Source organism: Elaeis guineensis, unplaced genomic scaffold (genome assembly GCF_000442705.2).
Source record: "Elaeis guineensis isolate ETL-2024a unplaced genomic scaffold, EG11 Super_Scaffold_1000024, whole genome shotgun sequence".
Lineage (NCBI taxonomy): Eukaryota > Viridiplantae > Streptophyta > Magnoliopsida > Arecales > Arecaceae > Elaeis > Elaeis guineensis.
In genome coordinates, this window is record NW_027332423.1 from 21,814,387 (window position 1) to 21,829,174 (window position 14,788).

Below are 14,788 nucleotides of genomic sequence, written 5' to 3' on the forward strand. Positions count from 1 at the left end.
TCGAGAATCTTCGGGCCGATCTTCGATTTTCGATTTCGGAGTTCGTTCGGAATCTTCTTGATTATTATGGCCTCTGTCTTGCTCAGCTGGCCTCGAATTCTATCCGGCTGATCATCAGCTTTATCCTGTTGTGTCAGCTTATACTAACTATTCCTTATCCTTCCCTTTTTTTAGTCTTTCTTTATCCTTCGTCCTCATCTGAAGGTCAAGGGTTGGTGGTTCTTCAACCTAAGAAAAAGACTTTCTTTTATCACCGGTCTTCCATCGTCCATTCATGGATAGAAGAACCATTTTTTTTGTTTCTTCTTCTCCCTGGAGTTTTTCTTCATGCTTGGGTGATCCAAGGACTGGTCCTAACGAGAACAGTCAGACAAAGGTCGATGATCGAAAAAATTTTCTCCGATTGAAGGACATGGCAATTCCACCGCAGCGAGAGCTAATGACTGAACAAGCTCTCTACGATGTCGGACTTACTTCGGTCACTTTTTTAGGTATAACATAGTCAGTTACTTTGTCTTTCTTGTCTGTTTCTGAACTTTATACTGATCTCTTTGTTTTGATTGCAACTATGCAGCTAAGAGCATGAGTGTCGGCCGCTGATATCCACACGCACGCTGTTAAGAAGAAGACAGTAGCTGAAGCTGGACCCTCCCGACTGTCGAAGAAGGGTCAGTTCACCACTCCATCAGTACCGATGAAGGAATCCGACATTCCGTCAGAGACAGTTTTCGAGCCAGTCTTGGCATTGTCGGCCCCGACAATGCTTCTTGAGGCATCGTCTGCTGAAGATGGGACGACGGGAGAGGACGGAGCTACAATAGTACTATCGACAGCTCCATCAATAGAGGTTCGGATTGGGACAGGAGTTACGGTCGAACCTGAGCAGTCTGTGGCTGCACCAGTCGTTCCTCCAGCGGAACATTTTCGGATGCAGTCAAGCTCCGACTTTCCAGCATTCTCAAGTGCTGGACTGTCGATCGGAGATCGGGGGAAGGCGTTAGCTACTTCAACCGATGACGGGTCATCTGTAGGCCTTCCCACTCTTTTCGACATTCGGATCTCCGAGGGTAAGTCAGCCTTGACCAATCCAGCATTGGCCAAGCGGCTCATCGAAGCTGCTCTTCTCCTGACTGATTGAGAGAATAGGAAGAATCGGACTGTCGCTGAAATATTTTCTTTCTTTTACCCGATGATACTCGGGGTAAGTTTTTCGATATATTTTTTTTTTTGATCTAATCTGACTTGATTTATCTTCTGCTTTCAATGGGTGCATGACATGCATGATCTTGAAAGCAGCTATCGAAAGATTGTCGACTTTCATTGATCGTGGATGGACAAGGTGGCGGTCGTCACCGTCAAAAAGAATACTATCGTCAAATAACTCCAGATAGCAATTGAACGGGAGAAAGAACTTCAAGAGCAGATCTTCCGCATGATGGTCGATCTTCAGTCCTCCAAGGCCGAACTTGAATCGGCTCACCAGAACATCACATCCCTCGAGTCTCGGATCAAGAGCAAGAAGCACTCCATCCATCGGCTCCAACGAGGGAGGGATGGATGCATTGATGAACTTAAAGTCGAACGCGGAAGGCATCGGTCCACCTTAGAAAGACTGGCACTGGCTGATGCTGAGTCGGCCTCCACGCGAGCTGAAGCAGAGTCGGTAAGGGAAGCCCTAAGTCTGACCATCGAGAACTTCAAAAATTTTGAAGAATTCAAGGAAGAAATTTTTGAAGGCGGATATGCTTCCTACTGCATCGAGTATGAGGACGGTCGAAATGTGATCAGAAAATTGTATCCAGACTTGGACTTGAGCAACATCATTCCTCTTGGTTCGAAAGATGAAGCTGTTGAAGAAGGGACTACACCGACCGAAGATGATGCACCGACTATACCAAAAGCTATTCCAATCATCGATGCCGCACCGGAGCAAGGAGATGAAGACAACGACTGGTGATCGATATAGTATTTTTATTTTTTTGTAACCAAAAATTTTATAATCAAACATTGGGTCCAATTTTGTAACTTCCTTTCAATGAATGAAAGAAAAAATTTTAAAGTTCCTTTCTGTGTATCTGTAATGTCGTTGAATCATAGTTTGACTATCGAATATCGATTGACGAGTCGAACGTTCAGTAATAATTATAGAATTGTTTGTTAGTCAAATATCAATTGATATACTTTATCTTTTAGATATTAGGATAAATGGTGATAAGCTGAATATCTTTCAACTGATCATAGTCAAGTCAGTATGTCTAGTTATTTGATAAACAGTGATAAGCCGAATATCCTTCGACTGATCGTAGTCAAGTCGGTATAGTTTCAATTCGACCTAGATCGTATTGATATAGAATTTCGCTTAGTTAAAATTAAGTCGGCATAAATAGTCATTTAATTAGAGTCGACTTTTATAGTGAAAAGTTGAGATATAGTCGGTACCGAGATACAGTCAGTATATCAGCTTTTACAATAAAAATCGAGATATAGTCAATAGAAATTGACTGTCCATTTATCGGTCTAATGTCACTGAAGTTGGTTGAAACTTTTATGATTCTGAAATTTAATGTTTCATTCTGAGCATAATACATATAAACAACTTTATTGATAATATATCTTTTAGTTGTCAGCATTCTACGTTCGAGGAATAGCTGCTCCCTTAAGAGTTTTCAGCCGATATGCATCCGATCTAAGTATCTCAATTATTCTGTAGGGTCCTTCTCAATTTGGAGATAATTTTTTTTAATCCAGAGATTTTGAAACTTTCACTTTTCTTAGGATCATATCTCCTAGATGGAAGATCTTCAGCTTAACTTTTGAATTATAATACCGAGCTACTTTTTGTCGATATGCTGCCATCCGAACTTGAGCTTGCTGTCGGATTTCTGAAAGTAAGTCTAGATCGGCTCTCCGATATTCTGAATTGCTCGACTCATTGTAATATTCCACCCTTGCTGATGGTAATCCGATCTCAAGTGGGATCATCATTTATGTTCCATAAGCTAGATTGAATGACGATTCTCCCGTTGGTATGCGAGGAGTTGTTCGGTATGCCCATAGGACCGAATATAGTTCTTTCACCCAAAGATCTTTAGCTTCATTCAGTCTAATTTTGAGTCCATACAAGATCATTTGGTTTGTCACTTCCACTTCACCATTGGATTATGGATGATCGACTGATGTGAGTTTGTGCGTAATGTAAAATTTTATACAGAACTCTTTAAAGTTTTGATTATCGAATTATCGATTATTGTCGGTGATGATGGTATGTGGTAGATCGAATCTATATATGATTGACTTCTGAATGAAGACTTCCATTTTACTTTCAGTGATCTGTGCCAGAGGTTCAGTTTTCACCGATTTGATAAAGTAATCAATGGCAATTACTATAAATTTTTTCTGGCCAGATACCAGATGTCAGAAGAAAAGGATTGAGTATGTCTATTCTCCATTGTGCAAACGGCCATGGTACAATAATTGATGTCAACTAACTGGTCGGTTGGTGTTGTATATTTACATATTTTTGACATGGTTCACACCTTTGGACAAGTTTAGCTGCATCTTTTTTCATGGTAGGCCAATAATATTCTTATCGTAAGACTTTATAAGCCAGAGATTTACCTCCCAAGTGATTTTCACAAATCTCTTCGTGAACTTCTCTGAGTGCATAGTCAGCATCTGTTGGCCTCAAACACTTCAGTAAGGAAAGAAAGAACGATCTTTTATAAAGTTGGTCATTCATCATAATATATTGCGAGGTCATCTATCTGAGTCATTTGACTTCTGAAGGATCTGTTGGTAGAGTTCTATCAGTCAAATATTGGATGATCGGGTCATCTAGCTTGGCTCATCATTGATTTATAGTACTTTTTTGATTTTATTGATACTCGACTGTTCAAGACATTCGATAAATATCTGTATAAGCGAGTTGAGTAAAGTAGTTGCGAGTCGAGAAAGTGCGTCGGCTCGAGTATTTTCTATTTTTGGGATGTGAGAGATCTCAAAATCTTTTAAAATCGATGCAAGATCTTTCATTTTTTGAAGATACTTCACCATAATAGGATCTCGAGCATCAAACTCGCCCTTAATCTATCCGATAATCAATTATGAGTCGGTGAAGACCTTCAGGTTGTCTATGTCAAGCTCTAGGCAATTTTTAAGCTGGCTAGGAGTGTTTCATATTCGGTTTGATTATTTGAAGCTTTAAAATTGAATCGAAGGACATTCTGTTACAATCCTTTCAAAATTGGTGAGGATGAGACCAGTTCCACTATCCTGTGCATTAGATGCTTCATCAATATATAGCACCCACGCCGATGTTAAGTCGGACTTGGGAGTTTCAACTGGCTTTATTTTGTCGTTAGTTTCATCCTCAGGATTATTATCAGGTATTGTATACTCGATGACAAAGTCGGCTAATACTTGTGCCTTCATCGATGGATGTGGGCGATATTAGATATCAAACTCACTGAGTTTTATTGCCCACTTTGTCATTCAACCTAAAATATCATATCGGTATAAAATTTTCTTCAATGGCTGGTCTATCAAAATGACAATGGGATGTGCTCGAAAGTATGGATGAAGTCGCTGCGATGATATGATTAGAGCATATACCATCTTCTCAACTTTTGAATATCTTACCTCAGTATTGTGAAGTACTTTGCTAGTATAGTAGATTGATCATTGAATTCGATTTTCATCCTTTTGGACAAGTACCGAACTAACTGCCTCCATCGAAGTCGTCAAGTAGAGATACAAAGTTTCTTCGACCTTTGATTTTATAAGCAATGGTGGAGATGTCAGATATCTTTTTAGATCTTCAAAGGATTGTCGGCACTCATCTGATCATGAGAAGTCTTTTGCCTGCCTCAAGGTTTTGAAAAAGGATAAGTATCTTTCTGCCGATCTTGAGATGAATCGACTGAGTGTGGCAATCCTTTTATTAAGCTGCTATATCTCTTTCTTGAAACTAGGATGCTTCATATTAATGATAGTCTTTATTTTTTCGAGATTGATTTTGATTCCTCATTGCGATACAAAAAATTTGAAAAATTTTTCAGAAGTTACTCCGAACGCACATTTAGTCGGATTCAACTTCATCTGATGTCATCAAAGTGTGCTGAAGGCTTCTTCTAGATCTCGAACATGATCAGTAGTTTGAGGACTTTTCATCAGTATGTCATCTACATAAATCTTCATATTTTGTCCAATTTGTGTCTTAAATATTTTGTTGACTAGCCGTTGATAGCTAGCTCTGGCGTTCTTTAAACCGAAAGGTATTACTTTATAACAGTAGATGTCTTTGTCGGTTATGAAGGCTGTATGCTCCTCATCTTCAGGTACCATTCGAATCTGATTATAGCCTGCAAAGGCATTCATGAAGCTTAAAAATTGATGTCTCGAAGTTGTATCAACTAGTTGGTCAATCTTCGACAAAGAAAAATGATCCTTTGGATATGCTTCATTTAGATTTATATAGTCGATGCAGTTCTCTATTTTTCATTGGCTTTTCTCACCATTACTATATTGGTGAGTCAATCAGGATAATTAACTTTTTTAATAAAATTAGCTGCAAGGAGCTTGTCAACTTCTTCCTCAATGATCTTCTGTCTTTCAGGAGCTAAAGGCCTTTTCTTTTGTCTCACCGGCCTAACCTTTGGATCAATATTTAGCCAATGGATTATTACCTCTGGAAGAATGTCTGATATGTTAGTAGCCGACTAAGCAAAAATATCGATGTTTGCTCTTAGTAGATTTATTAGTTGTTGCCGCTTCGGATCAGGCAACTGCGATCCAATCTGGACCGTCTTCTCAGGATCTTTTTCTTTTAGTGGGATGAAAAATAATTGCTCGACTGGTTCACCCCTTTCTTCATTTTCTCTTTGGTCTAATTTATCAATGGACAAAGAGTCTTCAGGTTGATTATTTTGTGTGAGGACCAGAAAATAATATCGAACAAGTTATTGATCTCTACGTATCTCTTCGACTCTGTTTCTCGTTAGAAATTAGACCAATAGATGATATATTGAGACTACTGCTCTCAAGATGTTAAGTCTAAGTCGTTCGAGTATGATATTATAAATCGAAAAAACTCGGACAATCGTGAATATTAAGAGAACAGTACTCTGTCGTGGATCTTTTCCGACAGTTAGTGGAAGAGTAATTTCTCCTTTCATAGTAACTGTATCTCCAGTGAAACTGATCAATGGTGTCGAGACTCTTTTGAGTCGATCAATCGGTAGTCGTATTCGAAAAAAATTGAGTAAAACAGAATATTTGTTGAGCTTTCATTATCCATTAAATTTTTTTTTACGTCATAATTTGCTATCATTGTCGAAACAACAACAGTATCATCATGGAGAGTTTGTATTTTTCGAACATCTTCTTTCGAAAAAATAATTAATTATCGAATCATCGTTTCTTCGTCGACTCTTCTTCGAAAGTTGCCCCCCAGTTCTTCTGTCGCTCGGAGATCATGTTACCATTGGTCAATTATTGAGTGTCTCTTCAGCTTGCGGCTGAGGTTGTTGGTCGGTGGGAGGTTGAGTCGGACGATTGCATTAGAATTTTTTAAGATAGCCTCATTGAATCAGGACCTCTATCTCATCCCTGAGCTGGATATACTGTTTGGTATCGTGATCATGATTACGATGGAACTGACAGTATTTTTCCTATTACGGCTCCTCAATGGTGCTTTCATTGGCAGAGGGTGTCATAAATACTCCTCTCCTTCGATCTCCATCAAAATTTACGCACAGAAAGCAGAAAGAAGAGTATAGGAGTTATACCTGTCATAGTTATTCGGCTTCGGACTCCGTTGTCAAAGTGAAGCTCACTTATTGATAGTCGGCCTATTTGATTCGGTTAGAGGTCCACTTTTCTTCTACTTCTTTTTCTGACCTTTTTCATCTGTCTGACATCGGTCAGAAGCAGCTTCATCCACACGAATATACTTGTACGCGTGCTCTAAAAATTCAGCATAGATCCGAGAGAGAGTTTTATCTAAAGAATACGTGAATCTGGATCCCCTCAGACTCCTTTTTATGACCGATATGGCCATATCTTCATTGAGGTCCCTGACCTCAAGTGTGGTGATTTATGTCACAAATTGACATAAAAAGTATCAATTAATATCTAAATTATCTAACTTTATTAAGAAATTGATACTTGTTATTATATTTTGCAGAAGAAGAGATCATCAATAGAAAGAACAAGGAAAGAGGATTCCAACGGCGCAAATTTTATGCAAAACGGAGTTAAATTGACCCAGGAATTGAAGAATGAAGAAAGAAGACTCAATTGGGTCAAACCCGAGTCAAATCAGATCAAAATTGGTCAAAAATCAACTGATTTGGTGATCTGGTTAGCCGCCTGGTCCACAGCAACAGGCGCATGGACCATGGACCCATCGGCGCACCATAAACCCCCTAAAACCTCTTAGTCCCACATCGGAAGTTTTGAAAACCTTATAACCCCCAAATGCCTATAAAAAGCCCCCAAAGGCCCTTGTTTTAGGTATTCTTCCTTCCGATCAAGCTTGTAACCCTAGATAGTGGGGTTTTTAGCTCTCTTTTCAAGCCTCGAGCTTTGAGGTTTTTGTAATAAATTTTTTTTATATATAAAATCTTATTTTTATGCAATTTCATCTCTTTACATTATGCAATTTATTTTTCTTGCAATTAGGATAGTTTAATTTATGCAATTTAATTTTATGCAATTAGGTTAGTTTAAATTATGCAGTTTAATTTTATGAAATTAGGATAGTTTATTTTTCTGTATTTAAATTTTGTAAGTAGATTTAGATCATGTCTAGCTAAGCATCCCTTCTAGGGTTTGCGATGAAGCTAGATCATGAGTAGGGATTTTACATAGGGTTCTTTCTTTTTCTTAGGGTTTCTTTTTCTTCCTCTTTTGCCAAGAATTTTTGATGAACTACAGTTGGGTCAGAGTCCCTTCATAGTTCATGCTTGATTCAGTGCATAGGAGGAGAAAACCCTAAGGGATCCTAGTTACTACTCCCCTGTAAAGAATCTTGATGGGTTATCGTTGGGCCTTAGTCCCTTCATAATCTATGCTTGGGAAAGACAAGAGGAGTAGTCGTTAGGATCAATAAGAAAAATTCTAGGTAGAATTCCCTAATCTAGATCTAGTGGATTCAAAAACCCTAGATCCTTAGTCTTATTGTCTTTAGCAAACAACTTTCGACTTTCGATTTTTGTTAAAGCTCGCTTGAGCATAGATTTGAAAATTATTTTTAAAACCAAGTCTCTGTGGGATCGACCCGTACTCGCTGGTCGTGCTCCTCTGCACACCGTGCGCTTGCGGTTTTATTTACAAATTTTAAGATTTGAACATCAAGTTTTTGGCGCCGTTGCCGGGGTTTGGCGTTTTAAATTATTTTCAAATATTTGTTCTTCGTGCTTTATAACTCTCTTTCTTTTTCCTTTAGGTTTCTATATTTAGTTGGTGATTGCTGGAAAACTCAGGTACGCTTCTAATTTCTCTTTTATTATTTTTAGTTAATTACTTTTCCTTTAGACCTAATCATTTGAATTTACTTAATCACAAAAAAAAAATATATATAAAATAAAAGATATTTCATAATCGTAAAGTAAAATATCAAAAAAAAAAAAATTTCTAAATGAAAATCTTTTACATTCTTGGTCATCTTGTTTATTTGCATTTGCATTTTCATAATTAATCTAAGGGCATCAACCCATTAACAAGATAAGGTGGGGATTTCATTACCCTTCTTTAGCCCAAAAACCATCTCCATCATATTGCATTACCTAGACCTTTAATCTTAAAATCAATTAGACGTCAACCTTAAGGAATTCGAGCTCAATAGGACAAGGAACCCTAAGAGTTCTACCAAGTTGAGTTGTTTGATTAGTTGGTGTCTAGGCAAGTCCCTGAGGGTGGTTTGTTAAATTGGTTCAGTTGCTGGCCTGGCCAACTCGTTTGGTGTCTAGAAAGGCAACGATGAGTGAACCTCCCACCTCTTATACTTACCTGGCTAACTAGTTGATCAATCTCCACTTGGAAGGTTTGAAGGGTCATCTTGGAACAGTTAGGAGCTGTCTAGATTTAGGTTAACCCTAGGATAGATTGAGTTTAATTTATTGATTCACTTGTTTGGAAAAAAAAAAATTAAAAAATTTGGTTACTTTTCTTTAGATTTAGGACTCCTTAGGATCTTCTCTTTAGAACTTTTTCTCTTTTCTTTCTTTTCCTTATACATAAAAATTTTATTAAAAAAAAAAAAAATTGTATAAACATCGAGAACCGTACACTTCGTGTGTGGAGAAGAGTGTCGGGTCGTCTAGTTAGAATTGAGTCAATTCCTGTTGTTCCAATGGCTGAACCAATCCAACCCATGACCCTTAAGGATTTGTGTTATCCAGTTGGCTCCATCCAACCATCTTGTATCAGGTTGTCACAACCCACAGCTAACAATTTTGAAATCAAACCTCAAATCATAAATATGCTTCCAAAATTCACAGGATTAGAGGATGCTTATATATTTATTAGAGAATTTGAGGAGGTATGTGCAACCATGAAACTGCAATTAACAGAGGATGAGGTCAAACTTAGATTAATCAACTTTGCCCTTAAGGACAATGCTAAGAAGTGGCTTTATAGTCTGCCAAACTATTCTGTCACTACCTGGGAGGGCTTTGTGAGAACATTTTTAAAAAAGTATTTCCCCCATCATAAAACAGCTAGGATTAGGAATGAAATAAATCAATTTTACCAACTAGCTGGTGAATCATTTTGGAAGTACTTTGATCGTTTCAAGAATCTTTTGACCCAATGCCCACACCATGGAATAGAAACTTGGAGACTATGCCAGATCATCTATGAGGGGTTAGATTCAAACTCAAGAACCATGCTAGAGTCCATGTGCCAAGGTCAATTTATGGACAAAAAAACTACTGAAGCTTGGCAATTCTTAGAAGACCTAGCCGAGAAAAATTTACAGTGGGAAACAACTAGGGAACCTGATAAAGCTACACCTTCAAGAGGAGGAATGCATCAAATTCAACCAACCTTAGCATCAGAGGCCAAGATTGCAACCTTAACACGTAGATTGGAAGCCTTAGAATTACAGAGACCAGCCAATGTAAATCAAATATCTGCACCCATGTGTAAAGGGTGCAATGCACCAAACCATGTCTTAGAAGAATGTTCCTACTCGAATGAGTGTGCACAGGTGAATGCCACCTATCAAGGACCATTGAACAATCCTTATGCACCCACATATAACCCAGGTTGGAGGAATCACCCGAATTTCTCATGGTCCCAGAATCCTAATGTAGGTAATCCAAATTTCAATCAGCAAAATCTAAGGTCCAACCCAGTGATGAACAACCCGCCAGGCTTCCATGATAATGACAAAAAAATTACCTCTTTAGAGAAAAGCCTAGAAGCCATGATGAAAACACATACCAGCTTTATGCAAACTACGGGTCAACTCATAAATAATAACACCCAAGCTATAGCCCGTCTGGAAATGCAAGTAAGTCAGCTGGCTTCGACCATTAGTGAACGAGAACATGGTAGGTTACCTAGCCAACATGAGCCAAATCCTAGGAACCAAAATGGTCCACGACCCCAACAAGGAAATCAAGTTAATGGTATAAATGCCATTCATACCTTAAGATCAGGAAAATAAATAGACAATAAGGTAGTTGCACTTGATGATATAGATGACTCATCTGCTTGAGGTTGAAAGGTAGTAGTTTTAGAAGGTGACTCGGCAGATGAGTCATCTATATCATCAAGTGCAACTACCTTATTGTCTATTTGTTTTCCTGATCTTAAGGTATGAATGGCATTTATACCATTAACTTGGTTTCCTTGTTGGGGTCGTGGACCATTTTGGTTCCTAGGATTTAGCTCATGTTGGCTAGGTAACCTACCATGTTCTCGTTCACTAATGGTCGAAGCCAGCTGACTTACTTGCATTTCCAGACGGGCTATAGCTTGGGTGTTATTATTTATGAGTTGACCCGTAGTTTGCATAAAGCTGGTATGTGTTTTCATCATGGCTTCTAGGCTTTTCTCTAAAGAGGTAATTTTTTTGTCATTATCATGGAAGCCTGGCGGGTTGTTCATCACTGGGTTGGACCTTAGATTTTGCTGATTGAAATTTGGATTACCTACATTAGGATTCTGGGACCATGAGAAATTCGGGTGATTCCTCCAACCTGGGTTATATGTGGGTGCATAAGGATTGTTCAATGGTCCTTGATAGGTGGCATTCACCTGTGCACACTCATTCGAGTAGGAACATTCTTCTAAGACATGGTTTGGTGCATTGCACCCTTTACACATGGGTGCAGATATTTGATTTATATTGGCTGGTCTCTGTAATTCTAAGGCTTCCAATCTACGTGTTAAGGTTGCAATCTTGGCCTCTGATGCTAAGGTTGGTTGAATTTGATGCATTCCTCCTCTTGAAGGTGTAGCTTTATCAGGTTCCCTAGTTGTTTCCCACTGTAAATTTTTCTCGGCTAGGTCTTCTAAGAATTGCCAAGCTTCAGTAGTTTCTTTGTCCATAAATTGACCTTGGCACATGGACTCTAGCATGGTTCTTGAGTTTGAATCTAACCCCTCATAGATGATCTGGCATAGTCTCCAAGTTTCTATTCCATGGTGTGGGCATTGGGTCAAAAGATTCTTGAAACGATCAAAGTACTTCCAAAATGATTCACCAGCTAGTTGGTAAAATTGATTTATTTCATTCCTAATCCTAGCCGTTTTATGATGGGGAAAATACTTTTTTAAAAATGTTCTCACAAAGCCCTCCCAGGTAGTGACAGAATAGTTTGGCAGACTATAAAGCCACTTCTTAGCATTGTCCTTAAGGGCAAAGTTGATTAATCTAAGTTTGACCTCATCCTCTGTTAATTGCAGTTTCATGGTTGCACATACCTCCTCAAATTCTCTAATAAATATATAAGCATCCTCTAATCCTGTGAATTTTGGAAGCATATTTATGATTTGAGGTTTGATTTCAAAATTGTTAGCTGTGGGTTGTGGCAACCTGATACAAGATGGTTGGATGGAGCCAACTGGATAACACAAATCCTTAAGGGTCATGGGTTGGATTGGTTCAGCCATTGGAACAACAGGAATTGACTCAATTCTAACTAGACGATCCGACACTCTTCTCCACACACGAAGTGTACGGTTCTCGATGTTTATACAATTTTTTTTTTTTAATAAAATTTTTATGTATAAGGAAAAGAAAGAAAAGAGAAAAAGTTCTAAAGAGAAGATCCTAAGGAGTCCTAAATCTAAAGAAAAGTAACCAAATTTTTTAATTTTTTTTTTTTCAAACAAGTGAATCAATAAATTAAACTCAATCTATCCTAGGGTTAACCTAAATCTAGACAGCTCCTAACTGTTCCAAGATGACCCTTCAAACCTTCCAAGTGGAGATTGATCAACTAGTTAGCCAGGTAAGTATAAGAGGTGGGAGGTTCACTCATCGTTGCCTTTCTAGACACCAAACGAGTTGGCCAGGCCAGCAACTGAACCAATTTAACAAACCACCCTCAGGGACTTGCCTAGACACCAACTAATCAAACAACTCAACTTGGTAGAACTCTTAGGGTTCCTTGTCCTATTGAGCTCGAATTCCTTAAGGTTGACGTCTAATTGATTTTAAGATTAAAGGTCTAGGTAATGCAATATGATGGAGATGGTTTTTGGGCTAAGGAAGGGTAATGAAATCCCCACCTTATCTTGTTAATGGGTTGATGCCCTTAGATTAATTATGAAAATGCAAATGCAAATAAACAAGATGACCAAGAATGTAAAAGATTTTCATTTAGAATTTTTTTTTTTTTTTGATATTTTACTTCACGATTATGAAATATCTTTTATTTTATATATTTTTTTTTTGTGATTAAGTAAATTCAAATGATTAGGTCTAAAGGAAAAGTAATTAACTAAAAATAATAAAAGAGAAATTAGAAGCGTACCTGAGTTTTCCAGCAATCACCAACTAAATATAGAAACCTAATGGAAAAAGAAAGAGAGTTATAAAGCACGAAGAACAAATATTTGAAAATAATTTAAAACGCCAAACCCCCGGCAACGGCGCCAAAAACTTGATGTTCAAATCTTAAAATTTGTAAATAAAACCGCAAGCGCACGGTGTGCAGAGGAGCACGACCAGCGAGTACGGGTCGATCCCACAGAGACTTGGTTTTAAAAATAATTTTCAAATCTATGCTCAAGCGAGCTTTAACAAAAATCGAAAGTCGAAAGTTGTTTGCTAAAGACAATAAGACTAAGGATCTAGGGTTTTTGAATCCACTAGATCTAGATTAGGGAATTCTACCTAGAATTTTTCTTATTGATCCTAACGACTACTCCTCTTGTCTTTCCCAAGCATAGATTATGAAGGGACTAAGGTCCAACGATAACCCATCAAGATTCTTTACAGGGGAGTAGTAACTAGGATCCCTTAGGGTTTTCTCCTCCTATGCACTGAATCAAGCATGAACTATGAAGGGACTCTGACCCAACTGTAGTTCATCAAAAATTCTTGGCAAAAGAGGAAGAAAAAGAAACCCTAAGAAAAAGAAAGAACCCTATGTAAAATCCCTACTCATGATCTAGCTTCATCGCAAACCCTAGAAGGGATGCTTAGCTAGACATGATCTAAATCTACTTACAAAATTTAAATACAGAAAAATAAACTACCCTAATTTCATAAAATTAAACTGCATAATTTAAACTAACCTAATTGCATAAAATTAAATTGCATAAATTAAACTATCCTAATTGCAAGAAAAATAAATTGCATAATGTAAAGAGATGAAATTGCATAAAAATAAGATTTTATATATAAAAAAAATTTATTACAAAAACCTCAAAGCTCGAGGCTTGAAAAGAGAGCTAAAAACCCCACTATCTAGGGTTACAAGCTTGATCGGAAGGAAGAATACCTAAAACAAGGGCCTTTGGGGGCTTTTTATAGGCATTTGGGGGTTATAAGGTTTTCAAAACTTCCGATGTGGGACTAAGAGGTTTTAGGGGGTTTATGGTGCGCCGATGGGTCCATGGTCCATGCGCCTGTTGCTGTGGACCAGGCGGCTAACCAGATCACCAAATCAGTTGATTTTTGACCAATTTTGATCTGATTTGACTCGGGTTTGACCCAATTGAGTCTTCTTTCTTCATTCTTCAATTCCTGGGTCAATTTAACTCCGTTTTGCATAAAATTTGCGCCGTTGGAATCCTCTTTCCTTGTTCTTTCTATTGATGATCTCTTCTTCTGCAAAATATAATAACAAGTATCAATTTCTTAATAAAGTTAGATAATTTAGATATTAATTGATACTTTTTATGTCAATTTGTGACATAAATCACCACACTTGAGGTCAGGGACCTCAATGAAGATATGGCCATATCGGTCATAAAAAGGAGTCTGAGGGGATCCAGATTCACGTATTCTTTAGATAAAACTCTCTCTCGGATCTATGCTGAATTTTTAGAGCACGCGTACAAGTATATTCGTGTGGATGAAGCTGCTTCTGACCGATGTCAGACAGATGAAAAAGGTCAGAAAAAGAAGTAGAAGAAAAGTGGACCTCTAACCGAATCAAATAGGCCGACTATCAATAAGTGAGCTTCACTTTGACAACGGAGTCCGAAGCCGAATAACTATGACAGGTATAACTCCTATACTCTTCTTTCTGCTTTCTGTGCGTAAATTTTGATGGAGATCGAAGGAGAGGAGTATTTATGACACCCTCTGCCAATGAAAGCACCA

General features: G+C 38.0%; 2 non-coding genes across 2 annotated transcripts; one reads left to right on the plus strand and one right to left on the minus strand.

Moving 5' to 3' along the window:
• Positions 1–9,721: 9,721 nt before the first annotated feature.
• LOC140854513 (small nucleolar RNA R71) lies at positions 9,722–9,828 on the minus strand. Its single transcript, XR_012137724.1, has one exon. It is a non-coding gene; the product is annotated as a small nucleolar RNA R71 (small nucleolar RNA).
• A 1,819-nt stretch (positions 9,829–11,647) lies between these two features.
• Positions 11,648–11,754, plus strand: LOC140854514 (small nucleolar RNA R71). Its single transcript, XR_012137725.1, has one exon. It is a non-coding gene; the product is annotated as a small nucleolar RNA R71 (small nucleolar RNA).
• Positions 11,755–14,788: the final 3,034 nt, after the last annotated feature.